Here is a 23,749-nt window from a genome sequence, read left to right as displayed (position 1 = left end):
TTGAGGGGGATAATGACATGCCTGCAAAAAACAAACAAAATAAATTCGTGGCCTGACATGGATTTGGCATGGTAATGTGAAATATGCTTTAGGTGACAGGACGCTAAAAGCATAGTCTCCATCAATGGTTTTGGCATAGGACTCTTAGCATGCATGGCAAAAAGTTATATTTGGCATTTCTGGCACTTTTCTCGCTTTGCCACCATTAGCTAGGTTTGCTCTGGTAATTTTGATTATCTAAATGGCCAGAAGTAAAATATGTTTATATCGAATCAATCCACATTCTGTTATACAAGTGAATCATTTTCAATTGATACAGGACGGCTAGCAGTTTTGACACCATGGGCTTGGTTGTCAAAGAAAGTAATCTCAGAGAGGAATGGAAGTTCTGTGTTGAAAACAAAAACTGATTGGTGAATTAGTGATGAGTAGCATTGATCAAAGAGCTATTATCATGAAAATAAGTGTTTTTCATGCTTTTGTGGTGTGAGATAAACATGTTGTGGCCACTCCAGATTAAGGGGAAGATCAGAGTTTATCAAGCTTGATAGAATTGTCGAGGAAGCATCATGAATCAGGATGGTAGAACCTGAAATTTTAAACTACATGGAAGATGCCCAAGTTAAATGACGGATTGGCAGAGTAATACATCATACTTGTATTGTGTGTGGTACAATTTACCCATAGATCCTGGCAACAGTGGCGAAAGTTGTTCTGATGTTGGACAACGATCTCAGGTTCGTATGCAATAAATGAATGCTCTGTTTCTCTAAATCAGGCTGGGGCTATTCATTACTGTGGGTCAGATGACTCTCAGGATGGGAGGGCTAAAATGTCACCAGAGTCAGGAAATCGTGGGGTAGTTTTGTTTTGTTCTTTTGTTGAAATGAAATATGTGGTGTATATTTGTGTGTATATATCTTGTCTTATGTTAGTCTTTTTGTGTATTTCCCTGGATAGATATACTTATACATATTTACCATATCCTTGCAATTTTACCTGGCCATTATGCAATTTTCGGAATTGAATTGAGGATATGTCCTGATATGTATAATAAGGGGGTAGAATATGTTTGTATTTGAGGACTGAAGCTGTTTATAGGTTGATGGCATTTTCCAATAAATCTTGCTCACTTGGAAGACTTTGTTCTGGAGACTGTGAGAAGCGAAAGGTTAGCTAATCGCAAGTACTGGGTGCACACATACTTTCACCCTTACTGACTTAAGTACCGGTGTCATTGCCCTGAAGACGTTTGTAAACCAATGGCCACATCTTAAAATGTAGCATAGCTGTCATAGGCAGCCCGTAGGCAGCCCATAGATAGATTCACACAAATAGGAAAGCGTGCCCATTTGCAGAATCCAAAGATCAGGAGCACTGCTACATTTTTTATAGGTTAGAAAGTCACTAGACCTGGCGGTGCTGATGTCTAATTTAGAATTAATAAATAACTATGAATCCAAATTAAACTAGAGTTAACCAGGCTTCCTCCTACGCTCTATCTCTTCAGGGAGATAACAAACGTACCATTCAAAGCTGGAAAAGCTTGAATCAACAATCCTTAGCAAGACAGACTCTTGCCATCACTCTAAACTAGAAGGACGCAGTTCTGCATGTGATTGCCAGTTTAATCACAGATCACCGTTGTTATACCACTCCAAGCCATCCTGAAACCAGAACCTCAAAGGACCTTACATCCGTTATCCAGCTGCAAGGTCAAACAACACATGGTACAGAAAACCTAATATGAATCGCATCCACCGTGTCACTGAAGAAATGCACCTCCCCACACTGCACTTAAGTCTTTATTCAGGGAACACTGCATATCCCCATACTCCTTATTCAGAGGTCTCAGCTACTCCAGCTCACTTCCTGTTCTCACTCTCATGCCTTTAATGCAGCACATTATATTTCTTCCACAACAAACAACAAAGTGTATGCATGGAATGCTTGAATTAATCTCAGCCATTGCTGATCACCCGTACCACATTCTAGTACCTCATTTTTCATCCATTGTGTGACTATGGATACGGACCAGCCATAAGCAGATCAGCCTTCCTCTTGCTCTGATAGGAAAAGTTAAACTGCCAAACCAGGTCCACTTCAGATGAGAACACAGGTAAGTCCAGATGAGGTTTGCCTCCTTTATCAGCAAGGTATAGCTTGAGTTCTGTGGCACAGTGAGCAAGGGGCACACATCTTGGCATACACGTTGCACCTAAGGGATTTACCGCAATAAATAGCAAAGTGATGGAAGGGATGCTTGTATTCATCCAAACCACTGTAAATCACCAGGGCTGCATTCCAGACCATCATTTTCAGGCATTATGCCATTCTAGACAGAGATCAGCAATATACCAACTGATCATCATTGTGCTCTGATAGGAATAGTCCAGTCCTATCTTCCAGGCCATGCCCTCTTCAGAAGGAACACAAGCAACCCCAGACCAGTTTTAGACTACTTATACCTCAACAGGGAGTTATAGCTTGACTCCTGTGGGACAGTGTACGCATATGTTGTCTCTCTCATACAATTTCCACACCACATTCTATGTTTTTTACCATCTGTAGTGCAGTGCCAGACAATAAAGGCACATTCAGGTTTGACAGACTGAGACATGACAAATGAAATTACATTTTATAAGGTGCTAAGGCCTTATTTGATCTTTTTTACAGATTGATGGATAATAAATAAATCATACACACATATAAATATTAAAAATGAAATTGTTGACTATAAACAATATAAATAAACACACATATTCCAATAGAAATATAGAAGATGTGGCTGATTCTGTATTGTATCTATATCATCGTACGATATGATCAGCCCAATGAGCTCATTAATCAATTGACAATAATTCACAGTATCTAGATTAAGTAGTTGTTTATGCAGGCTTAATTTGTCACTCATACACCTGAACTCAATTGAACTGAGGAATCAACAGGTGCACTTATATGTCCATCTTTTTGGGACAGCAGAATTTTGTAGCTCCCTATTTCTTTGTTCAGATCTGCACAGTAGGCATATCATATTTTTATTCAGAATCTCCACCTATGCCTATTCCAGACCCTGGAATGGAAAGAGGCCAGGGTGGAAGAGCACATCATTCTTTCTATCCCTAGGCTCAAGGAAAATCCATAAATAAGGATGATCTTCCCTTACCTAGAAATGTAGATAGGGTTTGAACTCCCCTTATTAGACAGGCACATCCGATGGGCATAATGAGAAAAGTACATACATACACATTATGGGGATCAGAGGAAAAATAACCCAAGGCATGTCCTTCTGTCTTTAACATATACACACACAAGGTGCTTGAGTGTTTGTGATACTTAAAGGGCAATATTGAGTCTACTGTTGTAGGTAGTACCACTCCAGTGTGGGGGCATGGCAAATATGAAACATGCCACGCAAAGGTGTGGGTGAGGCGACCCCTTAAACATCCTTTTTTGAGCCAATAAGTATGGAGGTCTCTTGCACTTAGGCAAGCAATAATCAGAAAAGTTGTGCAGGAAGGAGACCTAGTTTGTACACCACTACTTAAACTATGAAGACCTTCCATCAGTGTCTACGTGCCCTGCTGTATTGGGTGTCCTCCGGACTAGAGAATAAAGAACCAGGGAAACAAGTCCATGCAGAAAATACAACAACAAAGTATTAACCAAAGCTAAAGCCAAGCTACAGTGTAACCCCAATGTGAATCTTATAACTTTAAAGGTTGCGGGCTTCCTCATGACTCATGTCCACCTTGATAAAAGTTCTCCAATTGTATCAATGCTGAACTTGTAAGAGGAAACCAATCTGCATCGCAATACCTCCCTACATTACAATCTTCATATAGTATAGAATTCTACTGAAGGCCTAGTCTTAAAGGCGATTATAAGCTCTTTGCCCAGTATAGATTCACTTTGAAGGTCAGAGCTTGTCTGATGCACTAAGGGCTGTAGGACATGGCTCAACCCATCTGCAATAAAAAAGAAGCTGATTGAGAACTCACTGGTCCTCACAATCTATTGATTTTAAAAATCTGCTAGGCATGGAAAGAGGCACATGTGATTCTCTAAACATCGGTCTATCTTGTAAAACACCATGCCCTTACAGATTTATCAAGCTCTGTAACTTGTGGCATTTGACCTAACATTGACAGGCTTCTTTTCTTATATTCAGCCATGTTTGCCTTCTATAGCTTCTTAGGATGTATTTTATCTCTTGGGCGTCCACAGTATAATGTACAAATACTGTAGGCGTTAATATGATTTTCCATACATAAGAGTGCACCAAGACCATATATTAATGGGGGCTCACTTTCTCTCCACTCCTGCCTATCCATACATACCTGTATACACCCAACTCATGCCACAGCAAGAGCAAAAGCACACCCTCCCAAGGATAGTGAGCCATAGATCCATGATTAATAAGTCCTGATATTAACCACTGTACTATTGTTGAAAAATTCTGTTTGAACTCTAGACACCTTTAGAAGCTTTTGTGGGTGGGCATAACTCTGGTTGTGATGTATTTGGCTTTGACTATTGTGATAATGATGCTGCTGATTATGTTATTACATTTGATGTGCAGTGTGTTTGAGTGTGTAACCACACGAGCAGAAGGGGTGTAGGTTGGTACAGCCACCAGCTGCAGCTCTAAAGTAGGACTGAAAGGGAGGGAGAGGCAGAAGTAGATATTTAGTTATTTATTGAACTGGAGGAATTAATGGGCTTCTTAGAGCCTTGAAGACAGCAAGTCTGAAAGGTGAGTTATCTGAGTGGTCACTGAGGAGTCAGACTGATGTAACAGGAGACTAATGTCCTCAATTGCAGTGCATAGCACATCACACACAGTTTGACCATGTGCCTTAGGCAAACCCATGTAACCTCAAGAAGGAAAGATAGGCAGAAACCATCATACATAACTCCACCACCCTATCTCACCCCTGAAGGCCCTATTCTACAATCACTTTAGCTGAACTCAACTGAGAACATTTTGACACCTTCATTCTGTAAGTGCTCTGGAAGCGAGGCATCACTGTTTTATCTGTGTCCTAAAGGGACCTGCTAGATGACTTTTGGAAGGTATGCTGGTGCTCGTCTGTCATTATGTCTCATAAACAAGCCCATTTCTCCCTCCTTTCTTAGCGCTCAGCCCCAGAGTGAGTTACGGCTGCCAGATACATTTGTTGTAGTTGCTGACAGCCAGAGATTAAATTGGTTAGTACTTTCCCCTCCCGGTGTGAAAGTAGTGCAGGGATGGGAACATGGCATGGGAGTTTAGAAATCAGGTGGGCAAGAGATAATTTACCTCACTTCCACATGAAAGTCTGTTCCCTATTTCACTCTCTTTCCTGCTTCCCTTCCTGTCTCCAGTCTCCAGTCTCCATCTCCTATCCTCCATCTCCAGCTACACAGTGCTTCTATGTAAGCCATGCAACCTTGGTCTGCATGGAAATCAGGAAATTAGATTGCAGGCTTGTACTTATAAACATGTGACTAACTCTGCCCCATCCCTGTCTCTCAGAATCACCAGTCTGTGTGTCTATATGGAGAAGGTATTTCTATAGCTCAAACCTAGTCTAAAAGCAGTGGGGTGCTGGAAATGGTCAGGGACAAGCATAAAGTCAACGAGTAATAGGAGAGGAAGCTGGGCTGTAGATGGGTAATGCAATGTGAAATGTGATGTAGAGTTCTTTGAAGAGGTAAATCTTCAAATAATTCCTAAAGTGGCCCTATTCATTTGCATTTAGGAAGTCTTCTCTCCTTTTTATATTTACCATACTTCCTCGTCCAAACTGGTGATAAATGATTGTTCCCCAAATTGTATTTGATTACAGAGCAATAGCAAGCACAGTTCAGCCCCAAATGTTGTATACAACACCAAGTTTCGACATTTATGACGTAATTGCCTTTAACCCTTATCATTCCACAAAACCGTGTTTCCCTCCTAGATTGCATTTTTCTCTACTAAATTCTCCCCTTGGACATTTAGGTCCTTCATACATCCACTCCTGCATGCTCCTTATAAACCCATCTCTTGTACAGCCCTCTGTGCCTTCATAACTTGGTCATGCTCGTTAAACATTCATCCATGCAAAGCCTGTGTGCACATTCACCTATAGCATTTCAGTGCTTTCTTCTTCAGTCCTGATTCTTCTCCATTGGGGTGAAACCCTGTGAGACACAAATTTGCTATAGAGTTTGTTGAGTTTTGGTGCAGGTGAAGCAACCCTTCAAACTTCCAGAGTTTTCATTAAAAGCTGCAGACCTACCCAGAACTGCCATCCAGACTTTGTCTCTATCTTGAGTTATGCTGTTATACATCTCCCCTCACCTCGATCTCACTGCTGCCGCTACATACCCCATATGAATAAACATTTTCTCTCTACCACTGAAGGCACTTACCTTATCCTATTATTTACACTTAAAAGCCATTAATAGAGACTCTTGAGTTATGTTGAGATTTAAACTAGAAATGCTATTAAAGTTAATTTAGTAATTCACAGGGAATGTGATTGACTGGCCTTAGGGACTAATTAAGGAAATTGTTATCACTTCACCTTGAAGCCACGTGCAATGCTATGAATGGTTGTAAATACTAAGATCTGTGCAGAAAGGGTTAATCTGTGCAGTGACATACAATCGTATAACACACGTTTGTTAATATAGACCATGGTGGGTGGGAACATTCACTTGTCCTGGGTGCCTATGTATAACGCTGTGCCTTTTTACACCACCGTGAAGTTGTCTGCTTCATCACTTTTGTGATTCATGTCAACCCTCACTATCAAGCTTTCCGGTGTCAGCCCTGCAATTCAGTGCTCATATGCTTCTCCTTACTCCCACTGTGCTCTCGCTGTCTCCTCCTCCTCCTGCTGCTCATTCCTCATACCTGTCCTCACCCGGCCCCTCTGTCCCCCTTCAACATCTCTGGGCAGACAGTCCTATACGTTATGTTATTTACATCTGCATAGAGCAGTCAGCCATTATTAGAGCATCTTGTGGTGTGTTCTGCACGGGGTGGTGATGTCAGCTTTGAGGCTTCCTCATAGATCAGAGTCTTAGTTGCCTTGGTTTGTTATGTATAAGGTTTGTGTGGCAGAGTCTTTTTGGCTGGGCTGTGATTTTGGTGTCTTTGAGGTTTGGCAACCTGGCTTTACCGGCTGTTTTGCATATAATAACACAGTATCATGCCTTTTTCTTGGTGGTTTAAGGCAGTCTAAGCAACTATGTAGAATGTGACAGCAGTATTTGATGTGTGGTTGGTGCTCTGTCTTGTGTGTGTGATGTGCATGTGCAATGTTGGAATGTTTTTGAAGCATGCAGGATTTACTGACTAATTTGGTTTGTTGTATTTTTGTAGCAGCTACTGTAATAAGTAATGATGTGATAGGTCGCTGTGTGGCCCATCCGAGCTGTGTTAAAAATATATATAACATGCTTTAAGATTTTCTCCAGCTTTAAGTTAGGGAGTAGAGTAAGTGGTAAAGACAGTCCAGCTACGCCCATACAACCACCGTAAGCCCATATGACCACACGTTCACGTGAAATCAGCATATTAAATTGACACACACATACACGTGAAACCAGCATATTAAATTGACACACACATACACGTGAAACCAGCATATTAAATTGACACACACCTCCTGATTATCCATCTCAAAAACAGTGATGAAAAGGCATTACACCACACTAATGCAGTCCTTTGTAAATCTCTATACCATGTGTTGCGTTGTGAGATAGGCCCAATTCTTTTTGCCCCGGGTTATTAAACATTTTCGACTGTTTATATGCCCGATCTCGTAAAATATTTCTTATTCTAAATGCAAGCCAAGAAGCAAACAACACGCTCCCTCTTTCTGCAACCGAATCTCACTCCAGATGTTGGCATGTGTGCGCGGGTCATCTCCGTGCTGACTACGCCTGGGCATCCTCGTCATCTTCCACCTCTGCTATTTCTTCACACATGGCATGGACTGGTTTTGTCCGAATAGAGTTATTTTTTGGAAAGAAGGGGCTGATGGGATGATACACCTCACAGAGGCCTCCGAAATGTCACTAGTGGCGCCATGTGGGCGGACGAGGCCGTGCACGCACATGTTTATGGAGAAGCGAAAGTAAACACTGTCACTTTAAATTACATCGCGTGCTCCCCTTTGTTCAGGCACAAGTAATTCCAGCCTTGAATAAAACCTCCTTGCATCGCGAGCGCCGTGAAAGCAGCCAAAAGCAAATTGTTTCCAAACCGTGAGCCGACTCCGTCCTTTGTGCTTAGAGAACGGCTCTTGTTGATTAAGAGCCTGTTGCATAACCCCTAACAAGGCTCTTTCCTGTTTAGTTTACATCTCTCCTACTTTTTCCTCTTCCCCATCCAATTAAGCTGGCATGCAGTCCCCCGAAGGCTGGCATACAGGGCCAGGCTGCAGAGCAACTGAGTGGCTTCCACACTTCCTTATTTATTTCCACTGTTCACGGTTTTCAGTGTTGAGGGCTTCTGGGAAATCCCTGCGACCGCAGCGCGAGCCAGAGCCGTGCAACAACATGCGCCAGAGGATGAGAGGACCATGCGCCGGCCAAACAGAGGGTCCGTGGAGAATTCAAAAAGAGCCTTCTAAACTCGCAGGGTAGCCTGGAGCAACCCAAACAAACAGTCAGAATATATATCAAAACGGTTTTGATATTAGTGCAGGCGGGGACACCCAGACAGGGCTCGGCAAAACACAGGAGCATCTTAATGTGCAACAAAAACATCAACCAATGGCTGCCCAGAATGTACAGAAAGAAAAGCCCTGCTAAACAGTACAGCCGTAACATGCCTCTGTGTGGTGCCTAAAACACCACACAGAGGCTGTCTAAGATATGCAGAACACACCTGATCATCAGTCAAGCAGTGACACCCACAAGTACCAAACAGGGGCTCTCCATGAAACATAGAGACAAACCTTCTAATGCACAGAACATTCCGGGACAACACCAAACAAAACATCAACCAAGGACTGCCAAAACATTCAGAAAGAAAGGTACTGATAACACTAAAGTCAGGGCACAGGTTATATCGATACGTACAATGTGAGACCTTCTTAATGCACTGGGCAGCCAGGGTAAGATCAAACAAAATATCAACCCCTGTTTTCCAGAATATTCGCGAGGAAACTTCCTAATGTACAGTGCAGTCTGGGACACTCAAAACATAAACCAGGGGCTCCTCAAAAAGATACAGCGAGAACCAGTGCTTCATTAGTAAAAGAATAAATGCAGGGCCCAGAGTTTTTCTCAGAAGCATGTCGCTGGCACAGATGAATGTCAGGCTTTGCCAGATATCAAACTTCCAGCTTGTTCTGCACCCCTCCTTTCTCAACCTGCCAATATTTTCCTGGATTCCTCTTCATCCTTCATTTACTCTATCCCTTCCTCTCTCTTGGTCTGGGCCAAAGTCTGAAGATTAAAACAAAAAGTTCAGGTTCCCAAAGATGAATGCCAGTGAGCCCCACCTGCAATGGCCAGACCAAATTAAGCACTGGAGAGAACTGTCCTAATGAAACATACCTAGCTGCACTATGTATTTTGATGGTAAGAAGCTATATGTTTTGACAGACACCCCAAACCTGCCATTTCCAAGCTCATCTACGCCAGTTTTTTTCTTTATCTTTTGGTACTCTGAGTCCTACATTTGTGTGGTAGACAAGACCATGAGGACCATAAAGAAAACATTCAGACTGGGTTACCTATTAATGAGTGGAACTGGGAAAAATAGACAGCAAGACACTTCTAATGCATGATGCAGACAGGGGCAACCCAACCATAAACCAGGGGCTTCCCAAAATATTTAGAGGAAAGCCTGCAGACGGACAGTGCAGCCAAGCGTAGGCTTTAAAGTCTCCAGAACATACCACTGATACCTGCCGATAGAATGCAGAAGAGTTGTTCTTAAATACTCAACAGACTGGTGTCCCACATATTATTTGCCCCAAAACATCAATCAGGTACTTTACAGAATCTTCATAAAGCTAACTCCTAATGCACAGTTAATCCAGGGAACCCCAAAATATTTTCCAGGCACTGTCTGATTATACCTAGTTGCTCACACCACACAGGACTAATTTAAATGGACTAATGCACTGATCAACACAATATACGAGAAAGAGAGAGATTCCCTAATATACAAAGATATGTTTCTGTGATATACATATGTACTTCTAAGACTACACTATATGGAAATGGCCAATGATGAAACTGAGTTTTAGATGTAGCGTACTCTGTAAACTAAATTGCCTATCAGTGCTTGTATGGATTTATGGTGGAAAGGGTTTCTGCTAAGAGCACTGAAGTCTTCTAAAGCAAGCTTTGGCAGTGCCAATAAGTTTTGCCTTTTTGACCAATTGGCTTTTGCCAATACTAGTCGAAGATGCTGTTCAGAATCAGCCAAAAGGAAAACCTTTTGCCAGTGCTGTACAGCATCAACAAAAATCTAAAAAAAGACATGATGCTTAGAATGCTGGTGTCATGAGGCATCACTTATGTGTCATGTCTCCTCGGAGGCCAGTGAAATAATGTATAAGCGTCTTTGCATCACCACACATGTGCGGGCATACATGATCATATTGCCACCATTTTGTTTATTTTTATTACTCACTGTTCCATGATGGCAAAAGCCAATCTTACAATGGTAATTTAAAACAAATCAGTCACAAAAGCACTTTGGAAAAAAGAGGGGATTGGCAACAAATGGGAAGTGCCATGCTTTTTTTAAAAAAAAGAAAGAAACTCCTTATTTTGTAAGAGGCAGAACACCAATGCATTAAAAAAAACTGGCTAAAGGTCAGGAAATCAAGCTATATGGTGGGTGTGGGTAGAGGAGGGAGCAACATGGAGCATGCAGCGGGGTACTTGAGAGGAGGAAGCAACATGTGAGTTAGACAGCAAGTTAGACAGCTATGAAACACTTGCACTCTCATAGAGTGCTAAATGAAAATGAAAAAAGTAGTTCTCTGAATGTGAGAAGTGGAAGCATGCAAAATATCCGCATTGAAAGGATAGAACACAGAGCATAGGTCCTAACAAAAGAAGTGGGGGAACTAACCAAGTTATACAACATGCTAGTGACATCATGGCACATGATATTGCACGTGGCATCACAGGAAGTGGCATCACAGGGATTGGAAAAACTTTACTCTGGGACCTATACATTGTTGATTAAAGTGTAGCAATGGAAAGGGGGTGGATTCATGAGGGGAGGATTCATTAAAAGCAGTCTGACATAGAGGCTCAGATTTACAAAGATTACATGCAGCACACCACAGCAAGTGAAGTTGCTGTGCTGCATTGCTTTGAAAGGAAGAGATCAGAGAAGCACAATATTCTCAAAAATATGGCACAGTTCTCTTATCTTCGAGCACTGGTGCACATGTGGCTGCCTAGTGCTAACCCAGGCACCCTTGCATCATGGTGTAAAGGTGCCTGCGTTGTGGTCAGGAAAGTTTTTGTTCAGGCAGGCATACATTCCTGTACAAAAACTATCCTTGAGTCTGTCCTCTTTTTATGTGTGCTGTACAGTATAGCACACATGCAAAGAGGAAATCATGAGGAGAAATAGATATTTCTCCTTGTTATGCCAGCCTCAAGTAGGCGCACCATTTTGACGTGAAGCCATGTTTACAAGTCTTAGTAAACAGTAAGGCGGCTTGTGGCCTTTGAAAGTGGTGAGGCACAACAGGTTCCCTTAATTTCACGAAGTGAACATGCAAACCGAGCAAACTTAACTTCCCACTCAAGGATTTTAGGACTCTCTTCCAGGAAGATTTTGAAAAATATCGAACCAAATGGTACATTTACTGGTACACATTTCAAAGTTTTAGAGGTGTTCAAGGCCATTTTCAAGGAGGACAAATTAAATCTACCAATACTGCTTCAAGTTGTTCTAAATAACAATTACCCTCTTCATTCATTTTGATTCACTCTTCTGCAGCACCACTGATGAATTAATTGATATGTAACTGACTCCCTCAAAGTCCTACATGCACTCCACTGCACCGAAAGACTGTACTTCAGCAGGATGGACCTCAAGAGACCAGAGACCAGTGTTTCAGAGGAGCTGGTGTGATATAGGCAGGCTCTGGACTAGTAACTTTTGCATGGCCTCAAATATCGTTTAGTAGCTTTGACTGGGTCTTTTTTCAAACATTTTGTTCTTTTGCCAAAAGATATCCCCTACAGTAATGACAGTTGACAATCTTAATCTGAATACATTTTAGGATCTCTTTAAAGTCACAGACCCTGCAGTGTTTGGTGTATCTTTATTAATCAAAGACACCCTATTGCTCAACTTGTGCCCCAAAACATACACACTCCTGTGTCAGAAAATAAACACTTATTGCGCTCAATTGTACCTTTACACCAGATGTCTGCTATGCACTTGATTGTCGTCATCAATTAAGACAAACCAGTAGCATAATTTTAAAGCTTTTAAATGTATCGACACAAGCACTCACTCATAAAAGTGCATGCATTGACAGTGCACTGATAATACATCTATGCCCAGATCCCCACATCACCCCTCCTACTCACTTGTATGTCAATGCATCATGGGGCTTTTCCTGATTACAATTGCAAGCTAATGAAACACATTGTCTGACCCTGTGTAACAACTGCAGTGCACCACCAAGCAAAGAAGCCAGTGTAGGACATAGGCCTCACCAGAGCTAGGCCTCGTGAAATCTCTACTGTGTGTGACACCCTATAACACACACATTTTGCAACAATGTCTATAGCTCCCACCAGCATGACCCTTGGACTTGTGTCACTGTTCTAGTTCTAGAAAGAAGCGTTTGATTAAAATGAAAGCACAGACCAAAAGCAAAATTGAGCAGGAGCATGCATGGAGAGAAGCAGTCACTTCACAAGCACAAATATTTCAGTAATGTGAACGATGGAGCTTAAAAATGGCAAACCACAGCACCCATTCAAAGACAAACGAAAATATATGCATTTTAAGTACCAGAAACATGCATGCAGCTCCGTATTTATAAAGTGCGTGCACTGCACTCACGGTGACAGAAGACTGTCTGCTATCTGACTCTTCCACAGTCCCTTGCAAAATCCAACAAGTAATCAAAAAACATAAAAGTTGGCTAGAACTTAGTCTCCACACCCAGACTAGGGCCACCCTCTTCCACCTTGACTCCACTAGTCTGCCCTGTCCAGTTTATTAAAAGTATGGAGATTTGCTAACTCCGCCCTGGGCCAGTGATGCTAACACCCATGAGTATATTGCATCAGTGCCGTTTAAGCCAGGCCACACCCTGCTCCTGACGTAACTGCTCTAGCTTGTGTCTCAAGGGCAAGTGAGACCTCTCCTGGTACATGAGCAGTTGCTCCACATTTCACCTGCAAAAAATATAAATAGGAAGCATGTGCTTGAGCCTCACTGAACTGCTCATATTTTTACACACTTCTTCTCCCTCTTCTATGAGTAGTGGGGCACCACCCCTTACGGTCATATGGGCGAGGCACTCCTGCTGGAAAGGTAGCATGCTGTAACTCATAGTGAAGCCAGTGGCTGACGTAAGTTAACATTGCCCCTTGATGCATGATGGAGTAAGTGTATGAAACGTGAATAAAACAGTCACATTTTAATGGATGAAGTCTGGCTGAAAGCCCCTATATGTAACTATGTCATAATACTTTGACAGAAAGAAGGAAGATGGGAAGGGAAGGGAAGGAAAACGGAAAGAAGGAAAGAAAGAATGAACCCATGAAAGAAAGACAGCAAAAAGGAAGAAAAAATAAAAGAGTGGAGGCAAAAAAGAATCGAAGAAGGAAAGGAAGACAGAAAAATGAAAAGAAAGAAAGGAAGAAAGAGGGAAAAAGAAATTAAGAATGAAAAAGAAATAAAAAGGAAAGGCAGAAAACAATGAAAGACAAAAGGAAAAATGGAAGAATAAAAAAGAAATAAAAGAGAAAACAGAAAATAGTGAAGTACAAAGAAGAAGGAAAAAATTGGGAAAAAAAGAAGGAAGTACGGAAAAAAGATAAGAAGGAAAGAGCAAAGGAAAAGGCAAAACAGAAACAAGAAGGCAACAAAGGAAGAACAAAGGAAAGAAGGCAAAATGAAAGAAAGAAGGATGAATAGGATAGGAGCTAAAAAAGAAATAGGGGAAGAAAGGCAAAAAGAAAGGAAGGCGGCAAAAAGGCAGAAAGAAGGAAAGAAAGGCAAAAAATGAAGAAGGAAAGAAGATGAGAAAGAAAAAAAGATTGAAAGAAAGAAGGAAATAAAGAATGGAAGACAATAGAGAAATAAAGAAAAGGGGAAAGAAAAATTGAAAAAAGAAGGAAAGAAAAAAGGAAAGAAAAAATAAAAATAATTAAAGAAAAGAAGACAAACAAGAGAAAGAAAAGAATGATAGAAGGAAAGAAGGTAAAAAGGGAAGGAAAGAAAAAAGAAGGAAAAAATAAAAAAGAAAGGAAGAAGGAACGAAAGAAATAAGGAAAGGCAAACAAGAATAAAGTAGGAACAAAAGAAGGCAAGAAAGAAAGAAAGAATTAAAAAGGGAAAGGAAAGAAAGCAGATGGAAATAAGGAAGGAAAGAGGGTTCACAGCATAAAATATTGAAAACTAAAACCCAAATTACACCCCACTTATTTGTAAGTAAAACTGTTACAAGTGATAAACACGATTACGTTCTGTTTTCTTTCTGGGCAAAGTTTATTAAAGAGCTTTTAGTGAAACAGAGTCCAGGAACACCATATACTATACTGTGAAATAGCAGCAGTCCACTTCTAAAGGGATTTACAACAGCTTTGGAAGGAGACAGGAACTCATAAACCTGGAATGTGCCATGTGCCCACTTGAAATGAGTACCATTATCAGATCAGGCAACACTGGCACTAACGAGAACTCAATTGTGTGCCAATGTCCACCTTTTGAAGGAGTAAAATGCAGTCACTCAAAGGGACGTTCACCAGAGGCTTAAGTAGAGTGACCCATTGCTCCATGTTGTATGCTATCGTGGGCAGAAGCAAAATGGGACTGACACAACAACAGACCCATGAGTGAAGGGAGATGGCTGAAAGCCCCTTTAAGTAATTATATTAAACATATTATCTTAGAAAAATCAAAAGGTCTTGGCTAATGCAATACCTAAAAAAAGTATTTCCCAGAGGAGATATATAGAAACATTGCAAAGTTTTTTAAGGGCTTTCCAAAGCACTCTGCTATAGGTCAGGAGAACTACATCAGAGTTTACAGAAATTGTATTTCAGTGGTCCTGCTGTTGACCACATAATCCACATGGCATGGCGTTTTTAATGCCATGATTTACGTGATGGAAACTGGGATGTCAACAGGATGAGCTTTGACCGAAGGTTAGGTAAGTCAACCGCCTAAGAGAACCACATAGTGGTAGCACCAAAGTTTGGAAATTGCAATTGTTCTTTGATAGTGAGCACTCCAGGCAGCAAAACTGTATTTTGCTTGTAGCACTCAAAATGCTTGCACTAGTGCTGGGACCATGTGTGATGACAACAGTATTTTAAGCATTTTGTCATTTAAAATTTATTCAGAAGTAAACTGCAGGATGTGATGCTGTATGGCTACAATAACTATCAACTTATTTTAAGAATGTATCTGAACTGGGCAACATTTTGATTCTTTTTAGAGTTTAGGCACTTTAACTACGTTTTTGGGTTACATCTATTCAATATGTTGATCTAGTTTGGTGGTTAAGTACAGGTCGTGCCAATACCATTTCATAACTGAGGTTTTCATTTTACATCATGACCTTATTTGCCAGCAAATACATAACTAAAATTAGGTCATACCTTCTATGTAAAATCCGATTCTTTCTGTTCTTATATTTTTGACTCCCTTAACCCCTTCGCTGGCAGGCCTTTTCCACCTCAGGTGCCAAGCCTTTTTTTTTGGCTATTTGGGGCAGTTCGTGCTTAGGCCCTCATAACTTTTTGTTCACATAAGCTACCCACGCCAAATTTGTGTCCTTGTTTTCCAACATCCTAGGGATTCTAGAGGTACCCAGACTTTGTGGGCTTCCCAGAAGGAGGCCAAGAAATTAGCCAAAATACAGTGAAAATATCGTTTTTTTCAAAAAAATTGGAAAAGGGGGCTGCAGAAGAAGGCTTGTGGTTTTTCCCCTGAAAATGGCATCAACAAAGGGTTTGCGGTGCTAAAATCACTAGCTTGCTAGCTTTCAGGAACAGGCAGACTTGAATCAGAAAACCCAATTTTTCAACACAATTGTGGCATTTTACTGGGACATACCCCATTTTTACGATTTTTTGTGCTTTCAGCAACCTTCAAGTCAGTGACAGAAATGGGCATGAAACCAATGCTGGATCCCAGAAACCGCAACATTTCTGAAAAGTAGACAAAATGCTGAATTCAGCAAGGGGTAATTTGTGTAGATCCTACAGGGGCTTCCTACAGAAAATAACAACTGAAAAAACATAATATTGAAATTGAGGTGAAAAAATCTGCAATTTTTCTTTACGTTTTACTCTGTGCCTTTTTCCTGCAATGTCAGATTTTTGAAAGCAATATACCGTTACGTCTGCTGGACTCTTCTGGTTGTGGGTATATATAGGGCTTGTAGGTTCATCAAGAACCCTAGGTACCCAGAGCCAATATATGAGCTGCACCCTGCAGTGCGTTTTCATTCTATACCGGGTATACAGCAATTCATTTGCTGAAATATAAAGAGTTAAAAATAGCTATCAAGAAAATCTTTGTATTTCCAAAAAGGGCACAAGATAAGGAGCAGTTGTTATTTGCACATCTCTGAATTCCGGGGTGACCATACTAGCATGTGAATTACAGGGCATTTCTCAAATAGATGTCTTTTTTACACACTCTCTTATATTTGGAAGGAACAAATGTAGAGAAAGACAAGGGGCAATAACACTTGTTTTGCTAATCTATGTTCCCCCAAGTCTCCCGATAAAAATGATACCTCACTTGTGTGGGTAGGCCTAGCGCCCGTGACAGGAAACGGCCCAAAACACAACGTGGACCCATCACATTTTTTGAAAGAAAACAGAGGTGTTTTTTGCAAAGTGCCTACCTGTAGATTTTGGCCTCTAGCTCAGCCGCCACCTAGGGAAACCTACCAAACCTGTGCATTTTTCAAAACTAGAGACCTAGGGGAATCCAAGATGGGGTAACTTGTGGGGCTCTGACCAGGTTCTGTTACCCAGAATCCTTTGCAAACCTCAAACTTTGGATAAAAAAACAAATTTTCCTCAAATTATGGTGACAGAAAGTTTTGGAATCAGAGAGGAGCCACAAATTTCCTTCCACCCAGCATTCCCCCAAGTCTCCCGATAAAAATGATACCTCACTTGTGTGGGTAGGCCTAGCGCCCGCGACAGGAAATGCCCCAAAACGCAACGTGGACCCATCACATTTTTTGAAAGAAAACAGAGGTGTTTTTTGCAAAGTGCCTACCTGTAGATTTTGGCCTCTAGCTCAGCCGCCACCTAGGGAAACCTACCAAACCTGTGCATTTTTTTAAAACTAGAGACCGAGGGGAATCCAAGATGGGGTGACTTGTGGGGCTCTGACCAGGTTCTCTTACCCAGAATCCTTTGCAAACTTCAAAATCTGGCTAAAAAAACACATTTTCCTCAAATTTTGGTGACAGAAAGTTCTGGAATCTGAGAGGAGCCACAAATGTCCTTCCACCCAGCGTTCCCCCAAGTCTCCCGATAAAAATGATACCTCGCTTGTGTGGGTAGGCCTAGCGCCCGCTACAGGAAATGGCCCAAAACACAACGTGGAAACATCAAATCTTTTAATAGAAAACATTGCCTACCTGTGGATTTTGGCCTCTAGTTCAGCCGCCACCTAGGGAAACCTACCAAACCTGTGCATTTTTCAAAACTAGAGACCTAGGAGAATCCAAGATGGGGTGACTTGTGGGGCTCTGGCCAGGGTCTGTTACCCAGAATCCTTTGCAAACCTCAAAATTTGGATAAAAAGACACATTTTCCTCAAATTTTGGTGACAGAAAGTTCTGGAATCAGAGAGGAGCCACAAATTTCCTTCCACCCAGCGTTCCCCCAAGTCTCCCGATAAAAATGATACCTCACTTGTGTGGGTAGGCCTAGCGCCCGCAACAGGAAATGCCCCAAAACGCAACGTGGACCCATCACATTTTTTGAAAGAAAACAGAGGTGTTTTTTGCAAAGTGCCTACCTGTAGATATTGGCCTCTAGCTCAGCCGCCACCTAGGGAAACCTACCAAACCTGTGCATTTTTTAAAACTAGAGACCGAGGGGAATCCAAGATGGGGTGACTTGTGGGGCTCTGACCAGGTTCTCTTACCCAGAATCCTTTGCAAACTTCAAAATTTGGCTAAAAAAACACATTTTCCTCACATTTTGGTGACAGAAAGTTCTGGAATCAGAGAGGAGCCACAAATTTCCTTCCACCCAGCGTTCCCCCAAGTCTCCCGATAAAAATGATACCTCGCTTGTGTGGGTAGGCCTAGCGCCCGCGACAGGAAATGGCCCAAAACACAACGTGGAAACATCAAATTTTTTCATAGAAAACATTGCCTACCTGTGGATTTTGGCCTCTAGCTCAGCCGCCACCTAGGGAAACCTACCAAACCTGTGCATTTTTCAAAACTAGAGACCTAGGGGAATCCAAGATGGGGTGACTTGTGGGGCTCTGGCCAGGTTCTGTTACCCAGAATCCTTTGCAAACCTCAAAATTTGGATAAAAAAAAAATGTCCTCAAATTTTGGTGACAGAAAGTTCTGGAATCAGAGAGGAGCCACAAATTTCCTTCCACCCAGCGTTCCCCCAAGTCTCCCGATAAAAATGATACCTCACTTGTATGGGTAGGCCTAGCGCCCGCGACAGGAAATGCCCCAAAACGCAACGTGGACCCATCACATTTTTTGAAAGAAAACAGAGGTGTTTTTTGCAAAGTGCCTACCTGTAGATTTTGGCCTCTAGCTCAGCCGCCACCTAGGGAAACCTACCAAACCTGTGCATTTTTGAAAACTAGAGACCGAGGGGAATCCAAGATGGGGTGACTTGTGGGGCTCTGACCAGGTTCTCTTACCCAGAATCCTTTGCAAACTTCAAAAGTTGGCCAAAAAAACACATTTTCCTCACATTTTGGTGACAGAAAGTTCTGGAATCTGAGAGGAGCCACAAATTTCCTTCCACCCAGCGTTCCCCCAAGTCTCCCGATAAAAATGATACCTCGCTTGTGTGGGTAGGCCTAGCGCCCGCGACAGGAAATGGCCCAAAACACAACGTGGAAACATCAAAGTTTTTCATAGAAAACATTGCCTACCTGTGGATTTTGGCCTCTAGCTCAGCCGCCACCTAGGGAAACCTACCAAACCTGTGCATTTTTCAAAACTAGAGACCTAGGGGAATCCAAGATGGGGTGACTTGTGGGGCTCTGGACAGGTTCTGTTACACAGAATCCTTTGCAAACCTCAAAATTTGGATAACAAAAAAATTTCCTGAAATTTTGGTGACAGAAAGTTCTGGAATCAGAGAGGAGCCACAAATTTCCTTCCACCCAGCGTTCCCCCAAGTCTCCTGATAAAAATGATACCTCACTTGTGTGGGTAGGCCTAGCGCCCGCGACAGGAAATGCCCCAAAACGCAACGTGGACCCATCACATTTTTTGAAAGAAAACAGAGGTGTTTTTTGCAAAGTGCCTACCTGTAGATTTTGGCCTCTAGCTCAGCCGCCACCTAGGGAAACCTACCAAACCTGTGCATTTTTGAAAACTAGAGACCGAGGGCAATCCAAGATGGGGTGACTTGTGGGGCTCTGACCAGGTTCTCTTACCCAGAATCCTTTGCAAACTTCAAAATTTGGCTAAAAAAACACATTTTCCTCACATTTTGGTGACAGAAAGTTCTGGAATCTGAGAGGAGCCACAAATTTCCTTCCACCCAGCGTTCCCCCAAGTCTCCCAATAAAAATGATACCTCGCTTGTGTGGGTAGGCCTAGCGCCCGCGACAGGAAATGGCCCAAAACACAACGTGGAAACATCAAAGTTTTTCATAGAAAACATTGCCTACCTGTGGATTTTGGCCTCTAGCTCAGCCGCCACCTAGGGAAACCTACCAAACCTGTGCATTTTTCAAAACTAGAGACCTAGGGGAATCCAAGATGGGGTGACTTGTGGGGCTCTGGCCAGGTTCTGTTACCCAGAATCCTTTGCAAACCTCAAAATTTGGATAAAAAAACAAAATTTCCTCAAATTTTGGTGACAGAAAGTTCTGGAATCAGAGAGGAGCCACAAATTTCCTTCCACCCAGCGTTCCCCCAAGTCTCCCGATAAAAATGATACCTCACTTGTGTGGGTAGGCCTAGCGCCTGCGACAGGAAATGCCCTAAAACACAACGTGGACCCATCACATTTTTTTAAAGAAAACAGAGGTGTTTTTTGCAAAGTGCCTACCTGTAGATTTTGGCCTCTAGCTCAGCCGCCACCTAGGGAAACCTACCAAACCTGTGCATTTCTGAAAACTAGAGACCGAGGGGAATCCAAGATGGGTGACTTGTGGGGCTCTGACCAGGTTCTCTTACCCAGAATCCTTTGCAAACTTCAAAATTTGGCTAATAAAACACATTTTCCTCACATTTTGGTGACAGAAAGTTCTGGAATCTGAGAGGAGCCACAAATTTCCTTCCACCCAGCGTTCCCCCAAGTCTCCCGATAAAAATGATACCTCGCTTGTGTGGGTAGGCCTAGCGCCCGCGACAGGAAATGGCCCAAAACACAACGTGGAAACATCAAATTTTTTCATAGAAAACATTGCCTACCTGTGGATTTTGGCCTCTAGCTCAGCCGGCACCTGGGGAAACCTAGCAAACCAGCGCAGTTTTAAAAACTAGAAACCCAGGGGAGTCCAAGATGGGGTGACTTGTGGGGCTCTGACCAGGTTCTGTTACACAGAATCCTTTGCAAACCTCAAAATTTGGCTATAAAAACACATTTTCCTCACATTTCGGTGACAGAAAGTTCTGGAATCTGAGAGGAGCCAAAAATTTCCTTCCACCCAGCGTTCCCCAAGTCTCCCGATAAAAATGATACCTCACTTGTGTGGGTAGGCCTAGCGCCCGTGACAGGAAATGGCCCAAAACACAACGTGGACCCATCACATTTTTTGAAAGAAAACAGAGGTGTTTTTTGCAAAGTGCCTACCTGTAGATTTTGGCCTCTAGCTCAGCCGCCACCTAGGGAAACCTACAAAACCTGTGCATTTTTGAAAACTAGAGACCGAGGGGAATCCAAGATGGGGTGACTTGTGGGGCTCTGACCAGGTTCTCTTACCCAGAATCCTTTGCAAACTTCAAAATTTGGCTAAAAAAACACATTTTCCTCACATTTTGGTGACAGAAAGTTCTGGAATCTGAGAGGAGCCACAAATTTCTTTCCACCCAGCGTTCCCCCAAGTCTCCCGATAAAAATGATGCCTCGCTTGTGTGGGTAGGCCTAGCGCCCGCTACAGGAAATGGCCCAAAACACAACGTGGAAACATCAAAGTTTTTCATAGAAAACATTGCCTACCTGTGGATTTTGGCCTCTAGCTCAGCCGCTACCTAGGGAAACCTATCAAACCTGTGCATTTTTCAAAACTAGAGACCTAGGGGAATCCAAGATGGGGTGACTTGTGGGGCTCTGGCCAGGTTCTGTTACCCAGAATCCTTTGCAAACCTCAAAATTTGGATAAAAAAACAAAATTTCCTCAAATTTTGGTGACAGAAAGTTCTGGAATCAGAGAGGAGCCACAAATTTCCTTCCACCCAGCGTTCCCCCAAGTCTCCCGATAAAAATGATACCTCACTTGTGTGGGTAGGCCTAGCGCCCGCGACAGGAAATGCCCCAAAACACAACGTGGACCCATCACATTTTTTGAAAGAAAACAGAGGTGTTTTTTGCAAAGTGCCTACCTGTAGATTTTGGCCTCTAGCTCAGCCGCCACCTAGGGAAACCTACCAAACCTGTGCATTTCTGAAAACTAGAGACCGAGGGGAATCCAAGATGGGGTGACTTGTGGGGCTCTGACCAGGTTCTCTTACCCAGAATCCTTTGCAAACTTCAAAATTTGGCTAATAAAACACATTTTCCTCACATTTTGGTGACAGAAAGTTCTGGAATCTGAGAGGAGCCACAAATTTCCTTCCACCCAGCGTTCCCCCAAGTCTCCCGATAAAAATGATACCTCGCTTGTGTGGGTAGGCCTAGCGCCCGCGACAGGAAATGGCCCAAAACACAACGTGGAAACATCAAATTTTTTCATAGAAAACATTGCCTACCTGTGGATTTTGGCCTCTAGCTCAGCCGGCACCTGGGGAAACCTAGCAAACCAGCGCAGTTTTGAAAACTAGAAACCCAGGGGAGTCCAAGATGGGGTGACTTGTGGGGCTCTGACCAGGTTCTGTTACCCAGAATCCTTTGCAAACCTCAAAATTTGGCTAAAAAAACACATTTTCCTCACATTTCGGTGACAGAAAGTTCTGGAATCTGAGAGGAGCCAGAAATTTCCTTCCACCCAGCGTTCCCCAAGTCTCCCGATAAAAATGATACCTCACTTGTGTGGGTAGGCCTAGCGCCCGCGACAGGAAATGGCCCAAAACACAACGTGGAAACATCAAATTTTTTCATAGAAAACATTGCCTACCTGTGGATTTTGGCCTCTAGCTCAGCCGGCACCTGGGGAAACCTAGCAAACCAGCGCAGTTTTGAAAACTAGAAACCCAGGGGAGTCCAAGATGGGGTGACTTGTGGGGCTCTGACCAGGTTCTCTTACCCAGAATCCTTTGCAAACTTCAAAAGTTGGCCAAAAAAACACATTTTCCTCACATTTTGGTGACAGAAAGTTCTGGAATCTGAGAGGAGCCACAAATTTCCTTCCACCCAGCGTTCCCCCAAGTCTCCCGATAAAAATGATGCCTCGCTTGTGTGGGTAGGCCTAGCGCCCGCGACAGGAAATGGCCCAAAACACAACGTGGAAACATCAAAGTTTTTCATAGAAAACATTGCCTACCTGTGGATTTTGGCCTCTAGCTCAGCCGCCACCTAGGGAAACCTACCAAACCTGTGCATTTTTCAAAACTAGAGACCTAGGGGAATCCAAGATGGGGTGACTTGTGGGGCTCTGGCCAGGTTCTGTTACACAGAATCCTTTGCAAACCTCAAAATTTGGATAACAAAAAAATTTCCTGAAATTTTGGTGACAGAAAGTTCTGGAATCAGAGAGGAGCCACAAATTTCCTTCCACCCAGCGTTCCCCCAAGTCTCCTGATAAAAATGATACCTCACTTGTGTGGGTAGGCCTAGCGCCCGCGACAGGAAATGCCCCAAAACGCAACGTGGACCCATCACATTTTTTGAAAGAAAACAGAGGTGTTTTTTGCAAAGTGCCTACCTGTAGATTTTGGCCTCTAGCTCAGCCGCCACCTAGGGAAACCTACCAAACCTGTGCATTTTTGAAAACTAGAGACCGAGGGCAATCCAAGATGGGGTGACTTGTGGGGCTCTGACCAGGTTCTCTTACCCAGAATCCTTTGCAAACTTCAAAATTTGGCTAAAAAAACACATTTTCCTCACATTTTGGTGACAGAAAGTTCTGGAATCTGAGAGGAGCCACAAATTTCCTTCCACCCAGCGTTCCCCCAAGTCTCCCAATAAAAATGATACCTCGCTTGTGTGGGTAGGCCTAGCGCCCGCGACAGGAAATGGCCCAAAACACAACGTG

The 23,749-nt window shown here is 42.7% G+C and overlaps 1 protein-coding gene across 2 annotated transcripts in view; it reads left to right on the top strand.

Moving 5' to 3' along the window:
• CACNA1G (calcium voltage-gated channel subunit alpha1 G) overlaps positions 1-23,749 on the top strand; it is a 1,194,479-nt gene that overhangs the window by 264,762 nt on the left and 905,968 nt on the right. The window lies entirely within an intron of this gene.

Source organism: Pleurodeles waltl, chromosome 7 (genome assembly GCF_031143425.1).
Source record: "Pleurodeles waltl isolate 20211129_DDA chromosome 7, aPleWal1.hap1.20221129, whole genome shotgun sequence".
Classification (NCBI taxonomy): Eukaryota; Metazoa; Chordata; class Amphibia; order Caudata; family Salamandridae; genus Pleurodeles; species Pleurodeles waltl.
This window is presented reverse-complemented; position numbering and strand designations above follow the sequence as displayed.